The sequence below is a fragment of the Hippoglossus hippoglossus genome, chromosome 11, assembly GCF_009819705.1.
Source record: "Hippoglossus hippoglossus isolate fHipHip1 chromosome 11, fHipHip1.pri, whole genome shotgun sequence".
Classification (NCBI taxonomy): Eukaryota; Metazoa; Chordata; class Actinopteri; order Pleuronectiformes; family Pleuronectidae; genus Hippoglossus; species Hippoglossus hippoglossus.
This window is the reverse complement of record NC_047161.1, coordinates 744,798-759,317: the sequence shown is the minus strand read 5'-3', so window position 1 is coordinate 759,317 and position 14,520 is coordinate 744,798. Positions and strand designations below refer to the sequence as shown.

Here is a 14,520-nt window from a genome sequence, read left to right as displayed (position 1 = left end):
AGGTTAAAGTTGAGAATTAATTGAAGTCAATGGAAACCTGAGCACAGCACTAAAATACTGCAGTGTGTAAATACAAAGGTGTCACAAGCACAAACACACACTCACCCACACCCAAGGACAGTGCATGATTCAGCTGTACACAAGTACACACACAAGTACACACACACGCTTATTTGAACAATTTCTGGAATTTCAGCCAGTCACTGTTATGTGAAGGTGATTTTCTTTGATGAGAGAAACACACACACACACACACACACACACACACACACACACACACACACTTTCAGCAGTTCAACTGTGTGGATCACAATGTTCTAAAAAGACATTACGCACAAAATAAAACAACAAACAACCAAAAGAATTGTGTTTTATTTTGAAATGTCCACAATATTAATCATGTGTTGAATTATTCTGATTCAAGCAACTTTATTGATCCCAACAAAGGAGATCAATTTGCAGCTATTCAGCCCCAGACTGTAAATAATTCTGGACGACATGACAGCTCCCAAACGTGAAGCCAGAACATCTTGATCGCCCCCTGGTGGCTGGCTGCAGTATAGGTCATAAGCCCCGCCTCCTCTTCATCAGCCCACATTTGCATAATGCACAGCGAGCAGCCTGACGCGTTATGATTGATCAGTTTTCACCTCCGTCCGTCTGGAATCTTCTTGTTGTCAGAGGAAGATCTTTACATGTTTGTTGTCACGTGACCACAGTGGAGTTTGAATCACTGACGATTATCTCGCTGAACAAAGTGTGAAAGTATAAAAATCGTCTTTATTCTTTTCTGCAATTATTCAAAAACCAAATGGAAAAATCTGATTGGCTCTTAATTAAGGGTGATGCTGACGTCTACACATGTCATCCCTGCTGCAGCCAATGAGAACTGAGGGTTTGACTCAGCGACCCCACCCGGGTCAGTTCCATCATCAGAGCTGCTCTCTGATTGGTTCCTCGCTGAAGGTTAAATGTGATGGAAGCTCGTTCAGCTGAAAGACGTCTCCAGTCGTGTCACGAGGAGGAATCTGTCCGTCCGCTTGTTTCTCTTTGTTTTTCTGTCTCTGTTTGTTGCTTCCTTCTTTCCTCCGTTTTGGCACATGTTGCCACGGTAACCACTGCCTGCTTTTTTTTGGGCCAACTTGTAGTGGTGCAGTTTTTCAAACCCATACTGGTCCACACACACACACACACACACTGCAGATCTGATTCGTCTCTCACACACTTTCCGTCTCTCTGATTTCAGATCCCATCGGAGATTACCCAGAGTGCCGCTGGCCTGAGGCTCGTCCAGAGAGAGAGAGAGAGAGAGCGACAGATCGAGCTGGACGCGCAGTTATCGCAGGAGGAGGTGGAGCCTCTCCACGAGCCCCACCCAAACCAGTGAAGAAGCTCCTCCCCTCTGAGGAAGTGCAGTAAGTACCATGTTTATTGTTTTAGTTGTCGTGCGGGATGTTCCATTGCACTGCTTTTATTTTGAAATCTGCTCAGAGCAGCGTTCAAGGCTGCGTTGAGGTTCTTCACGATTCATCTGAACTTCTCTAGTTTCTGTTCACTTCAAGTTTCTGGAGGAAAAAACATCTTCATCCATCTTTGACTCGCTCTGAGTGAACCACATGGAAGAGAGTTAGTGGAACAGCTCCTGGTGGGCAGGTTACTGGTCTCAGTACTGGTTCCTGGAGCTGGTACTGGACTCAGTACTGGTTCCTGAATTCAGTACTGGTTACTGGACTCAGAACTGGACTCAGTACTGGTTCCTGATCTCAGTACTGGTTCCTGGTCTCAGTACTGGTTACTGAACTCAGTACTGGTTACTGAACTTTGTGTTTTTTCAGTTTCTGTCTGTGAGTTTAGACGATTGAGGGAAATTTGTTGAATTAAATGAATATCAGCTCATATCTCACTGTTGTATTTATGAAACTCAAATATCAATATCGTCTTCTAGAATAGAAATCCTGAAGGGGGGGGGGGTGTATACTCGTCAAATCTTCTGATGAAGGTTTTACTTTCATCTTTCACCAAATAATAATAGAATAAGTGATAATAGAGATATTTGTTCGTTGGAGTCTCGTCTGTTTTCTGTGACATCAACACAACAGAGATTCTTTCCTCATCGTCTCATCACTGAAACTCAATCTATTGAATAAAACTCAGATTTCAACTTTTACATATTTACAAAGAAAAGCAATCATCAGGAATTAATGATGAATCCTGCTCGTGCATTAATTAACTGTTTTAAACTTGTGAGTAAAAAAAGATGTTCAGGGTTTTAGTTCAGTGACACGTCGGCTTTTCAAACTATGAAACAACAACCAGACAAATTTACACGACGAACACAGACAACCGTGTTAGACTAGATTGTATAAATATTAATACAGCATCATGTCATCCAGTGTCAGCGCAGGTATAAAAATACAGAAACAAACTGTAGTAAAGAGTGAAAACTGTCAAATAAATCTACAGCGAATCCCAGAGATTTGTTCAGAGCCTCAGTCGACAGCGATGAGTCAGAGTCAGATTCTGATCAGACGCCTCAGAGGAGAAAATCCAGGAGGACAAACACAGAGACAACGTCAGCGGAGGACAGAGGATGGAATATTTACTCAAAGATGAAATGACAGTACGTGATTAAAAGAAACTAAAAGTCCTGAGTGACGTGTTTGCTTTGAAGAGAATTCTGAAATGAGAGCAAACCTGAATGGAAACAGAGAAGGTCGTCTCGTCTTCGCTCAGCGACAGGCCACAGGTGTTTCTCCTGCGTCTACAGAAACCACACACGGGTGTTGGGTTCGCTCACGTCCATTCCTTCAGGAAGAGGAAAGTTAAAAGGGAGATCACAGCCTCTTGTCTCTGGAGTCGTTTGTCTCTTCAGGAAGTAAAACAAAAAAAAAGGATTTGACGAAACTCAAAACCTCAAGACGACTTTCAGGTTTCCTGAATTCATCTATGTAGTTTCTGTGTTTTCACTTCACACCTGTAGGATGTTAGTTTCCAGAGGGTCAACTTGTTCATAACTCTTATGTTTGTCATAATTTACCTTCATATAAAAGAATGAGTAGGAGAAGCAGACATTGTGGAGGTGAAGATTGGAAACAGGGAAGGACGAGGATCGTAGGCTGAGAAAAGGTCAAAACACCTTCTGGACAGGAAGTGGCTGCAGGAAAACGTCTGAGAGACGTTTCATAAAAGATTTGACATTTCATTTTCTCAAATTTTAAACCGAGGACTGGTTGTCTGGAGATTGTCCCCAGAGTCGAGAAGTGTGGACGGAGGCGAGGAAGAGCGAGTCCGAGAGAAGAGGAAGTGGAACAAGTCTCGAATGATTCCCACAGAACCGAGGAAACGAGATTTGATACTTGAGCAAAAGAAAAGAGAGAACGACGAATGGAAGAGACACATACATCCAACTGTAAACACACGGAGGGGGGGGAGTGTGTGTGTGTAAGTGTGTGTGTGTGTGTGTGTGTGTGTAAGTGTGTGTGTCCTCAGCTGGATCCAACATGTGCGATTCAGCAGGTTCATGCAGTAACAGTTTAGACACGGCAGTGTCGGCAGCGGCGGCAGCGGCGGCAGCCTCTGGTGTCCCCGCCGCTCTCAGCCGATCCGCCTCCCAGCTCCACGCCGCTGGAGCCGGTGCCAGTAGAGGGCGCTGCACTTTGAGTTAACACAAAAAGTCCTGGTGACCACATCTGGAGCCGTGATGGAGTTCTGCAGAATATTTATGTCACAATGAAATAAAACCAGCGTAATGACGACCACAGAAAATATCTGGATCCCTTCACCTGCAGTTCTTTGTTCTTCTTTTAGAGAGAATACTTCTCCTCATGCCATCGGCGGCAGCCATCTTGCTTCACTTGCCCTCTTCTGTCAGTCATTGTGTTGGCCCTGCCCCCAGGTTAGATACCCGGCCGTCATTGGTCCATTTGCAGGATGGAAACGTGGATCTCACAGAACCATCAGGCTCCAGTTTAATGTGAAGCCACGTGTTTGGACCGCCACGTTCAAACCATCACGGTCCCCCTGCCTGTCTGACTTCTACTGCATACCTCCATCATGTGATGTGGGATTTCTGTCTAAATCCAGACACTTGGAAAAGCTGTGTTCTTTACCCTCTGTGCTCGTACATGAGCTTTTCACTCTGCACCAGTCTGAGGACTCACTGGTGCAGAAAACCTGGCCGACCGAAGCCAAATTTACCAGAGCTTGGCTGCTGTCCAGTCAGCGTTTCCAGTGTTTTCCTGGGCCACAGCCAGCCTGCGGGCGGGTGCCAGCCCCGCTGGGTGCCCGGGAAGGTTTATTTTCACGGCCCTTCTGCTTTATTGAATGGGCTGCGTGTAGCTCAAGGGGCGGAGCACCACGCTAACACTGCGGGGTGACGGGGGCAGTTTGCACATGGGTCATCCTCGCTAAAAATATTTGCAAGCTGAAGCTCTGCACCTGATCGTGTGGTGGATGTTCTCTCTCTCGCTCAGAGACTTTCCTCAGTGTTCACGCTGAGCGAGTGTTGTGACCCTCGAGCTTTGAAACCTGATTAAAACCTCCTGTATAATTAAAAAAGAATCAGCTTTAATGGAGGAAAACGTTGTTTTCTCCTTCGCTGAATTACTACAAATATTTATTACATCACTATATGTGCAGCGGCACAGATTTGACTTCCACATGTTTTCATACGAGTCCTGATTTTGTGAAGACGTCAAATATTTAACGTTTAAATGTGTGAATATTTGTGTTGAGTCTCATTATTAATTGTGGAAAACAAAGGCTGCAGGATTAATGTGATTCCCTAATGTTGTGTCACTCTCTGATCACACTGTTGCTGATAAAACGACCATCTGTTACCTCCAAGTGCTGCTGTTGTAGTCATTAAATCTCCGGCCGTGTTGGCGGCGGCGGTGGTGGCGTTGATATTGTTGCAGGAAGCGAGCAGAGATCTGTGGTGGGAGCGTGAGGAGCGGTGCAGGTGCCGGGTGAGGGCTGATGGGAAATCTCCACAACTGTGGTGGAGGCATCGACTATGTGGGAGAGAATGACTCACACACACACACACACACACTCATGGACACACACACACACACACACACACACACAAACACACACACACACACACACACACACACACACACACACACACACACACACCTGTGGAGGAGTGTGTGGGCCGCTCTCTCTCACTGAGCTGCAGTATTAAACTCTAACCACCTTCCTGCTGCTGAGCTGCACCACAACTCGTCTTTTCTGTTGTTTCACACCGACACTCGAGCTCAGGAGCTTTGACTCAGAGTCACAGCTTCAACTGTCACAATCAGCTCCAGCAGGTTGAAGAGTGAGGCTGAACTGGGATCAGCCAGAAGCCGATCAGATGTGTTTAGTGCTGCGAGTCCCAGCCCAGAGGTTCCGGTGCGTTCTTCAGGACTACCCCCATAGAACGGTATGTAGATCCTGGTTCCTGTGGTGGAAACAGGTCCTGTGAAGGTTCCAGGGGAAACTTCCTGCTGTTGAAGAAAACTTCACAGAATTAGTGAATAAAGACGACAACACTTAACATCTTTTATTGACATAATGTTGCCGTGACGATCAAACTAAAACATGGAAACTTTATCTCTGACACTGTTTCTTACTGTCGGAGGATAATGATGAATGAGCTTCTCTTCAACACTAGAAATGAATCTTTCTAAGACTCTTCAACTTCAAACACTCTCCGATTTGTCCGACTTTAATCAACTCTTTTCACTGAGTCCTTCTCCGGCCCACAGATGCTCAGGGGTTCTCGTCCATAAAAGAAAAGGAGGTTCACGATTTAAAGAACTCCAGACTCATTCTGTTTCTGAACGCACCCCCCCTCTCCTCGTCCTCGTCCTCTTAGCTCGATAAACACTTTATCCGGCTCCACGTAATTGAGGCCACGATGAACTCAAGTGTTTTTCAGAGTAATGAGTGTTTTAGTCTGGAAGGTAACTCACCCACCAACACATCTGTTCACTTCTGTTAAGAGCCACTCAGGAGAAATTCCTCAAAAATAAAAATGAGAAATTACAATTAATTCTCTAATGGATATTTTTTGTGGGGGCGGGGGGGTTAGAAAGCTGCAGATTTAACATGTTTTAAGAGGAAATGAAGATTTTAAAAGTAACTAATCAAATACAGTGGGAGAAGATCGTGTTGGAAACTTTCCCTAATGACCTGAGTTTAACGAGTCTACCAATAATCAACAGAGGAGTGGATTTTCATCCACGTGTCATAAATCATACAAACTTGTGGAGGAAAAAATCATTTCAGGAACGAGGAGACAGAAGTTTGACAACTTTGTAAAAAAGTTTTACAGGACATCACTTTGGCTTCGTCGATTATTTCTATTTATCGGTTTGACACAAACATTGTCGTCGTGCTGATCTCGTCATGGTACGACATTCACAGAATTACTTCCTATTTGGCAATTTGTCTTCAAAGTAAAAGCACAGCATTTGTTTTTGTTGCTGCAATGCTTTATATGGAACTGAATTACAGAGCTTTTATTTTGAAAAGTTGTGATCTTGGGTTGTTTAACAGATTCTGAAAATAGTTCTACTACTATAATATCTTCAGTGCAGATAAACCAGGTAGGATGAACTCACGGAGGTGGTGGATGTTCAGCTTGTTTCTGCTGCACGGTGATCAGAGAGAATCGAACCGTAAACGGCAGCAGAGGAAGTTGTGGTCGGTTTTAAAACCTGCGGGCCAAAGGAACAGGGACGTCACATTCAAACGCAGCTCAAATGTTTTCCTGAAGAGTGAAGCGTTGGTTTCACTGAGCTCATATTTCCTGTTCGGAGGTGATGCGCAGCGACGCTCCACTGATCTCAAACAGCACTCCCAGCGAACGCCAATTGGAGATAGACTGCTGGGAAATTTGTAAAATTACTATTCCAAATTCACAAGGTGGAGCGCTGCCACTGTTAGACAGTTTAGGGAGAGCCGCGGTGCGTAAACCGTTTTAGTTCGTCTCCCGCTGTGATGCAATCTGTTACGAGCATCAGTCAAATCACCCTCTCTGTTAGAGGATAAGAAAACACAGCCGTCAGCCAAGTCGGTAAACTCTGCAAACATTATGGAGGATTCCCCAACCTGCACTAACACAGCAGATCGAGCTGCAGAGCGTCTGCTTACATATGATTTGAACACCCACAGACGTCTTTAACATCCAGGTTTATCCAGTGAGGCTGTGTGGTCATCACAGATCTCGTTGTGCGGAGGCTTCTCTTCTCGTTGGATGAAACTGGAGCCGAGTTGATGCACAATCTGCTTCCTGCATGTGTTACTGAGCACAGACTGGCTTTCTGTCCCCTAATGTTTAATTTCCCTGTGTCCTTATTTCTTGATCGGCTCATTTAAGGCTTCACAACTCTCATGACGACTGCAGGAAGAAGCAGGAATTTCTCCAGAAGAGACGGGAGACCGATTTCATGCACGAGCAGGAATAAATGAGCAGCGCAACCTTACGACTGTTTTTCGGTTCATGGTGGGAAGACACGTTGCCGCGGCAGTAACGTGTCTTTCAACCACGTGGAGAGCCGGACGTGTTTGATGCTGTTCAGAGCAGCAGCACTCGGTGAAAAGCCGCCTGTCGCAGGGAGGAACGAGGCGCCGTGAACATTTTAATATGAGGTCTCTCCTGGAATTTAAATCCTGTTCCCCTTCACACAATCTCTCCAGGTTCTCAACATGGGGACGCTTCACACGCTTTTCAACCAATCAACATGCAGACGTGTTGAATTCGTTTAACGCCCGACAACAGAGCAGTGGAGAGATGCATCATGTGATTAATATTCTATCTATAAACCATCAATATCAAACGTCCTCTTATCAGAGGGCGTTGACTCGTTATGGTTTCACGATGGAACGTGTGGCGAGATTCTATATAAACCACCATCAGGTTCTCGAAGGAACACGGATCACGTGACACGTTGAATTTCACTGATCACGTGACACACTCAGGTCTGATTAGACATTTGTTTTCCTCATCTGCTCAATTTCACGATCAATGACTTTCTTATTCACACAGACATTAGTGTGAAGCCGTCACCGTGTCACACCTTGTGAAGCGTGTCATCGTGTTTCAGTCAGTGTGTGTGAAGGAGCCCTCAACAGAGAAAATGAATCCACATTAAACTTCCTGAGTTTGCAGCCGATCTTTCTAAGACAAAGCTAATTTAGATAATTACAACATGCGATGTGCCGCACACGTCACTCTACAACGCTCCAGATTCAGAGAAGTGGATCTTCGTCCTCTTCCTCGCAGCTGCAGGATGTTACTCGTTGCATGATGCTGTTTGTAAGTTAAGACAAACCTGGACAATGTTGTCCATCATTAATAAAGATCGTCTCCTGTGGCGACAGGACGGATGTTTGGAAACACAAGAGAACGTAGACGTGGGGCCGTGACTCCATCTGTACAGTATCACTGACTCGCCCTCTGCGAGCTTCATGTCTGAGACTCCATCGTCACAAAGGCAAGAGTTTTCCACAGAAATCTCCTCAAGGGTTGAAACAACAGAAACATTCGGACCTGGACCAAGCGCGTGCGCACGAGAATATTAGTGTGTGTTTTTGTATGGGTGTGTGTGTCTTAGTGTTTGTGATTGTGTGTGTGTGTGAATACCTGGAGGGGAACTCCAGCCTGAACACTGTTACACAACTGTTGGCAGATTGCTTCACATGTCCGGGTCCTTTTAGCAATTTCACGTACGTCTGTTCTTGGTGTCGAGCTGGTTATCAAACCTCAAAACTAAACAGCGTCACGTCGTCGTCCGATCAGAACAATTAAACATTGAATCAACATTGTTCCAGTTTAGTTCTTACAGGATTCCTTGTGTTTAGTTTAGATTTAACAGCAGATCTTCTTTTTCTCATATTACAATATGTGACACATATTGTTTGTTCGGGAACAGAACTTTTATTAAAACTATGCATCTTGGTCAGTTTTTTATCCTCGATCCTTATAATTAATGTCGGAAAACCGCCTCCTCGACAAAAAGCTCTGAGCCTGAAGTCAAGAAAACTGAATGCAAGAAAGATTCTTTTGTAAAAGACAATTTACCAACAAAGCACAGGAAATATAAAAAACAACCAAACAAGACGTTAATAAGAAATATTAAAGTGTTAGTAATAAGTGATGATTTCGTTCCATCGGACAATTTGTGTTTTTTTTGTTGGTTATGCTTCGACAACCAAACTTTCTGGTTCAGGCTGGAACTCTGGTTGGTATCATCAGCTGAGGCTCATGGGTTCTGTAGCTGAGGCTCATGGGTTCTGCGGCTGAGGCTCATGGGTTCTGCGGCTGAGGCTCATGGGTTCTGTAGCTGAGGCTCATGGGTTCTGCGGCTGAGGCTCATGGGTTCTGCGGCTGAGGCTCATGGGTTCTGCGGCTGAGGCTCATGGGTTCCGCGGCTGAGGCTCATGGGTTCCGCGGCTGAGGCTCATGGGTTCTGCGGCTGAGGCTCATGGGTTCTGCGGCTGAGGCTCATGGGTTCCGCGGCTGAGGCTCATGGGTTCCGCGGCTGAGGCTCATGGGTTCCGCGGCGGAGGCTCATGGGTTCCGCGGCGGAGGCTCATGGGTTCCGCGGCGGAGGCTCATGGGTTCCGCGGCTGAGGCTCATGGGTTCCGCGGCTGAGGCTCATGGGTTCCGAGGCTGAGGCTCATGGGTTCTGCGGCTGAGGCTCATGGGTTCTGCGGCTGAGGCTCATGGGTTCCGCGGCGGAGGCTCATGGGTTCTGCGGCTGAGGCTCATGGGTTCTGTAGCTGAGGCTCATGGGTTCTGCGGCTGAGGCTCATGGGTTCTGCGGCTGAGGCTCATGGGTTCCGCGGCGGAGGCTCATGGGTTCTGCGGCTGAGGCTCATGGGTTCTGTAGCTGAGGCTCATGGGTTCTGCGGCTGAGGCTCATGGGTTCTGTAGCTGAGGGTCATGGGTTCCGCAGCGGAGGCTCATGGGTTCTGCGGCTGAGGCTCATGGGTTCTGTGGCTCCAGGGTGTTGCTGAACCAGCCTCCTGAGGTAACTGAGTTCAGAAGTCTGAAGGATCCTATTTGCTGAAATGCTTCCCACAGCAGTGACTTCATGCACTTGTCTCTGCAGGTGATCAGAGGGGATTCTGGGAAGTGTAGTAAATCATTAGCAGGAGCAGAAATAAAGATAAAGCTACGGCAGGTGAGTGGAAACAGATTCCATAAGTAAATAAGTGCGGACAGATGATGAACTCTTCAAACTGAGAACCAGTGTGAAGCAGCTGATTCCTGTGTTTGTGTACATGTGACTTCCATTCACCACAGCAGCAGAGACTCTACATCTGCACAGCGTTACACTTGTTAATCCTCTGAGAGAGAGCCAGGGCCGCTTTCTCTGCAACAACATGTTGATTCTTTCCAAGTTATTCTTCCCTGGGGGGCGGGTGGGGGGGTCTGAAGAGCTACAGCAGAGCATGAACAGAAACTTCCTTCCTGGGTCAGAGGGTTCACTTTACCCTCCGGTGTCAGTGGTCCGTCGTCCTGGAGCCACAGAGTCCGTGTTGGTCCGTTGTGCTCAGGAATGTTTCCATTGAAAGTGTCTGGAGCTCATGTTTCTTTATCTGTGTTCAGCTGCTTTCACACGAGACCTGTGGGTGAAACCTGGGGACATGTCCCGTTCGTACCGGTTTTATCCTTAACTATTTAGAGCATCTCAGTCACTAGCTAGCTGGCTTAGTTAGCATTTTCCCTGGTTTACAACGTGGGATAGGTTGAGAAGGATCCACCCGTTCTATCCTTAATGGCTCAGTCATGGAAGGACGCATCCGAAGGAGCCAACGCTGCTGTGACGCAGCCTAGAGGCCAATCGAAGAATGCACCCCTGGATTGGGACACAGCTGTGGTGTACACGTAGCAATAAAACCTCATAAGTCATATAATCTTTGTATAAGGTGTTTAAAATGAGGATTCTACTGTCAGGAACACGACAGGAGACTCTCCTGAGATCTGATGCTTCTATAAAGACCAAACCTCAGATCCTGTTGGAACAGAAGCAACTTGGCGAGACGCTGGCGCTTTGACGGCTGCAGTTTTAATGCCGGTCCAGGCGGCGGCTGCTGAAGCCAAACTGCTGGACGGAGCTCACAGCCGCCGGGACGACAACACAACTGGGAATCACACCAGTAGAAACCGAACCATGTAGAAGCATCACCGCTGGTTTGAGAGAAGCCAACATCGGATCAGAGGCTGAACCGACTGATGTCTGAGGCTAACTGCAAAACCAGCTACTGTGTGTGTGTGTGTGTGTGTGTGTGTGTGTGTGTGTGTGTGTGAATGATAATGACCTGTGACTGTCGGTTCTGTGTTACTGGATTAGCTCCTCTTCACTGCGCTGCCTCTGGATGCACACACACACACACACACACACACACACACACACACACACACACACACACACACACACACACTTCATATCTAACCTTACAGCCAGTATTAAGTGGGGTATTGGTCAGCACCTTAGCGCCCTGACAACAGATATTACACCAAGTATTTGTACTGCAGAAGTACTATATCTGTAAATAGAGGTAGTACACAGTGAAGTAAAGTATAATGGATCCACACTGAATCAGCTGTGGTTTGGAAACACTGGTTATATCCTGTCTCTGGACGTCCTGCTGGTCAACACCTTCACACCTGTTGTCCTCCATCCTAACCCTAACACTTCGTATCCTGCTCATTCTGTAGCTAGGTTCCTTCAGTATCTAAGGTTCCTTCAGTATCTAAGGTTCCTTCAGTATCTACGGTTCCTTCAGTATCTAAGGTTCCTTCAGTATCTAAGGTTCCTTCAGTATCTAAGGTTCCTTCAGTATCTAAGGTTCCTTCAGTATCTAAGGTTCCTTCAGTATCTAAGGTTCCTTCAGTATCTACGGTTCCTTCAGTATCTAAGGTTCCTTCAGTATCTAAGGTTCCTTCAGTATCTACGGTTCCTTCAGTATCTAAGGTTCCTTTCCTTCAGTATCTACGGTTCCTTCAGTATCTAAGGTTCCTTCAGTATCTAAGGTTCCTTCAGTATCTAAGGTTCCTTCAGTATCTAAGGTTCCTTCAGTATCTAAGGTTCCTTCAGTATCTACGGTTCCTTCAGTATCTACGGTTCCTTCAGTATCTAAGGTTCCTTCAGTATCTACGGTTCCTTCAGTATCTAAGGTTCCTTCAGTATCTAAGGTTCCTTCAGTATCTACGGTTCCTTCAGTATCTAAGGTTCCTTCAGTATCTAAGGTTCCTTCAGTATCTACGGTTCCTTCAGTATCTAAGGTTCCTTCAGTATCTAAGGTTCCTTCAGTATCTACGGTTCCTTCAGTATCTAAGGTTCCTTCAGTATCTACGGTTCCTTCAGTATCTAAGGTTCCTTCAGTATCTAAGGTTCCTTCAGTATCTACGGTTCCTTCAGTATCTAAGGTTCCTTCAGTATCTACGGTTCCTTCAGTATCTAAGGTTCCTTCAGTATCTAAGGTTCCTTCAGTATCTAAGGTTCCTTCAGTATCTAAGGTTCCTTCAGTATCTACGGTTCCTTCAGTATCTAAGGTTCCTTCAGTATCTACGGTTCCTTCAGTATCTACGGTTCCTTCAGTATCTAAGGTTCCTTCAGTATCTACGGTTCCTTCAGTATCTACGGTTCCTTCAGTATCTACGGTTCCTTCAGTATCTACGGTTCCTTCAGTATCTAAGGTTCCTTCAGTATCTAAGGTTCCTTCAGTATCTACGGTTCCTTCAGTATCTAAGGTTCCTTCAGTATCTACGGTTCCTTCAGTATCTAAGGTTCCTTCAGTATTTCCACTTCCCTCTGTGTCGTCTTTACTTTCAGTATCTTTGCTGTTGAAAGAAGTTTCGTCAGAGTTTTGGCGTCGACTTGGTTCACAAACGCCAGATCTCGTGACATCCCCACTGTGCTGACAAACACAAACACAAATAAAGTGACTCATACGTACATTACACAATTATAACACACCCACCAACTGGCAGGCCCTCACACACACACACACAGACACACACACACACACTGACACACTCTCTGCTGGAGTCTCTGGTTGTGTAGGATATGTCCACATGTGGAACACCAGCTGGTCAACACACACACAGTCACACACACACACACACACACACACACACACACAGTCATGCGTTCATCTCCCCTGCTGCGCTAACACACCTCCTGCTAAGATTCCTTCCTCTTTGCATGTGTAACAGTCCTCAGTCACTCACACACTTTGTCTTTCTCTTTCACACTTGTTTACCCGCTCGCTCACGCACCAGCAGTACACACATTCGCAGTAGTACAGTACTCCCTCTCTCTCCCACACACACACACCCCCTGTGCCAGTATCTGTGTTTATCAGAGTGCGTCGCTGCTTTCGGCTCCGCACGCCCATTTCATCATACTGCACACACACACACTCACATGCCGTATGTATACACAGACACAATCTATAGACACACTCATTTAATTCATCATTGCATCATATTAAGACGCTGAATTTGTACACACACACACACACTTACACACAGATTGCATCACAGTCTGGCAGTAAACGTCCTTTATTGTTCTCTAAACTTTCATCTCAGAGATGAAAACATGCAGCAAATGCATCCAGTCAGTGAATGTGAAAACAAGAAAGTGAGCTCGGGGAACAGAGCCCCTGAAATCCAGAGAGTTCACCTGAACGACTCCACCTTCGTTTAAAGGTTTCAGTATAAACCAGTCTGACTGAAATCATCATCCAGACCAAACCATCAGGAAGGAAACCAGCATCAGGCTCGTCTGTGTCCAAACAAACGAAACCGTCAGTTGAACAGAATAAAATCATTTCTGTCTTAACATCCGAGAAAAGATTCACTTTTAATGGAAAGTAAAATAAATGTTTGAATCGTTTCCTTCGTCGGGATCCACGACAAAGGTTTGACATTTTGTCCAGCGCCATCTTGCTTTTCAAAAACAAGAAGTAACCATATTTGGAGGAGCAGGGGGTGGAGCCAGGACTGAAAGCTCATTGACACGCCCACATGCACCCATTGGACGGTTCTAGCTGCCAGTCACAATGTGGTATCCACCCCCCAACACAGTCAGTGCTTTATGGTCTATTTAACTCATAATGTACTAAATGATCATGAGCTGCATGGAAGAAGACAAATAAAGGGAAAATGATTAAAACACAACATAACCAACCTTTACTGTGTGTGCGTGTGTGCGTGTGTGTGGGTGTGTGTGTGTGTGTGTGTGTGTGTGTGTGTAGGCCAAAACTATCTGTCATTCAAATAAAACAAAAGAAAAACACCAGTGAGTCACATCTTAAAAATAAGAAACATTCAAGCACCAGGGTGGAAAAAAACCAGACAACCCAGTTTGGTAACACGTCTGCCAAACTCCACCAAACCTGGAGATCAGTCAGCCGAAACCTGGCCAGGTGAAGAGAGACAACAATTAAACAAATAATGAAACCATCATCCAATCAATCATCACGTAGACCAGGTGAAAACCACTCAGTCAAAT

The 14,520-nt window shown here is 45.8% G+C and overlaps 1 protein-coding gene across 5 annotated transcripts in view; it reads left to right on the top strand.

Annotated features, from left to right (window-relative positions):
- Window positions 1-14,520, top strand: part of LOC117770404 (zinc fingers and homeoboxes protein 2-like) — an 80,742-nt gene that overhangs the window by 25,236 nt on the left and 40,986 nt on the right. For all 5 annotated transcript variants that reach the window (XM_034599839.1, XM_034599836.1, XM_034599838.1 and 2 more), the window contains exon 2: window positions 1,247-1,415. The gene's annotated coding sequence lies outside the window, so the exon portion shown is untranslated. The remainder of the gene's footprint in view (window positions 1-1,246; window positions 1,416-14,520) is intronic.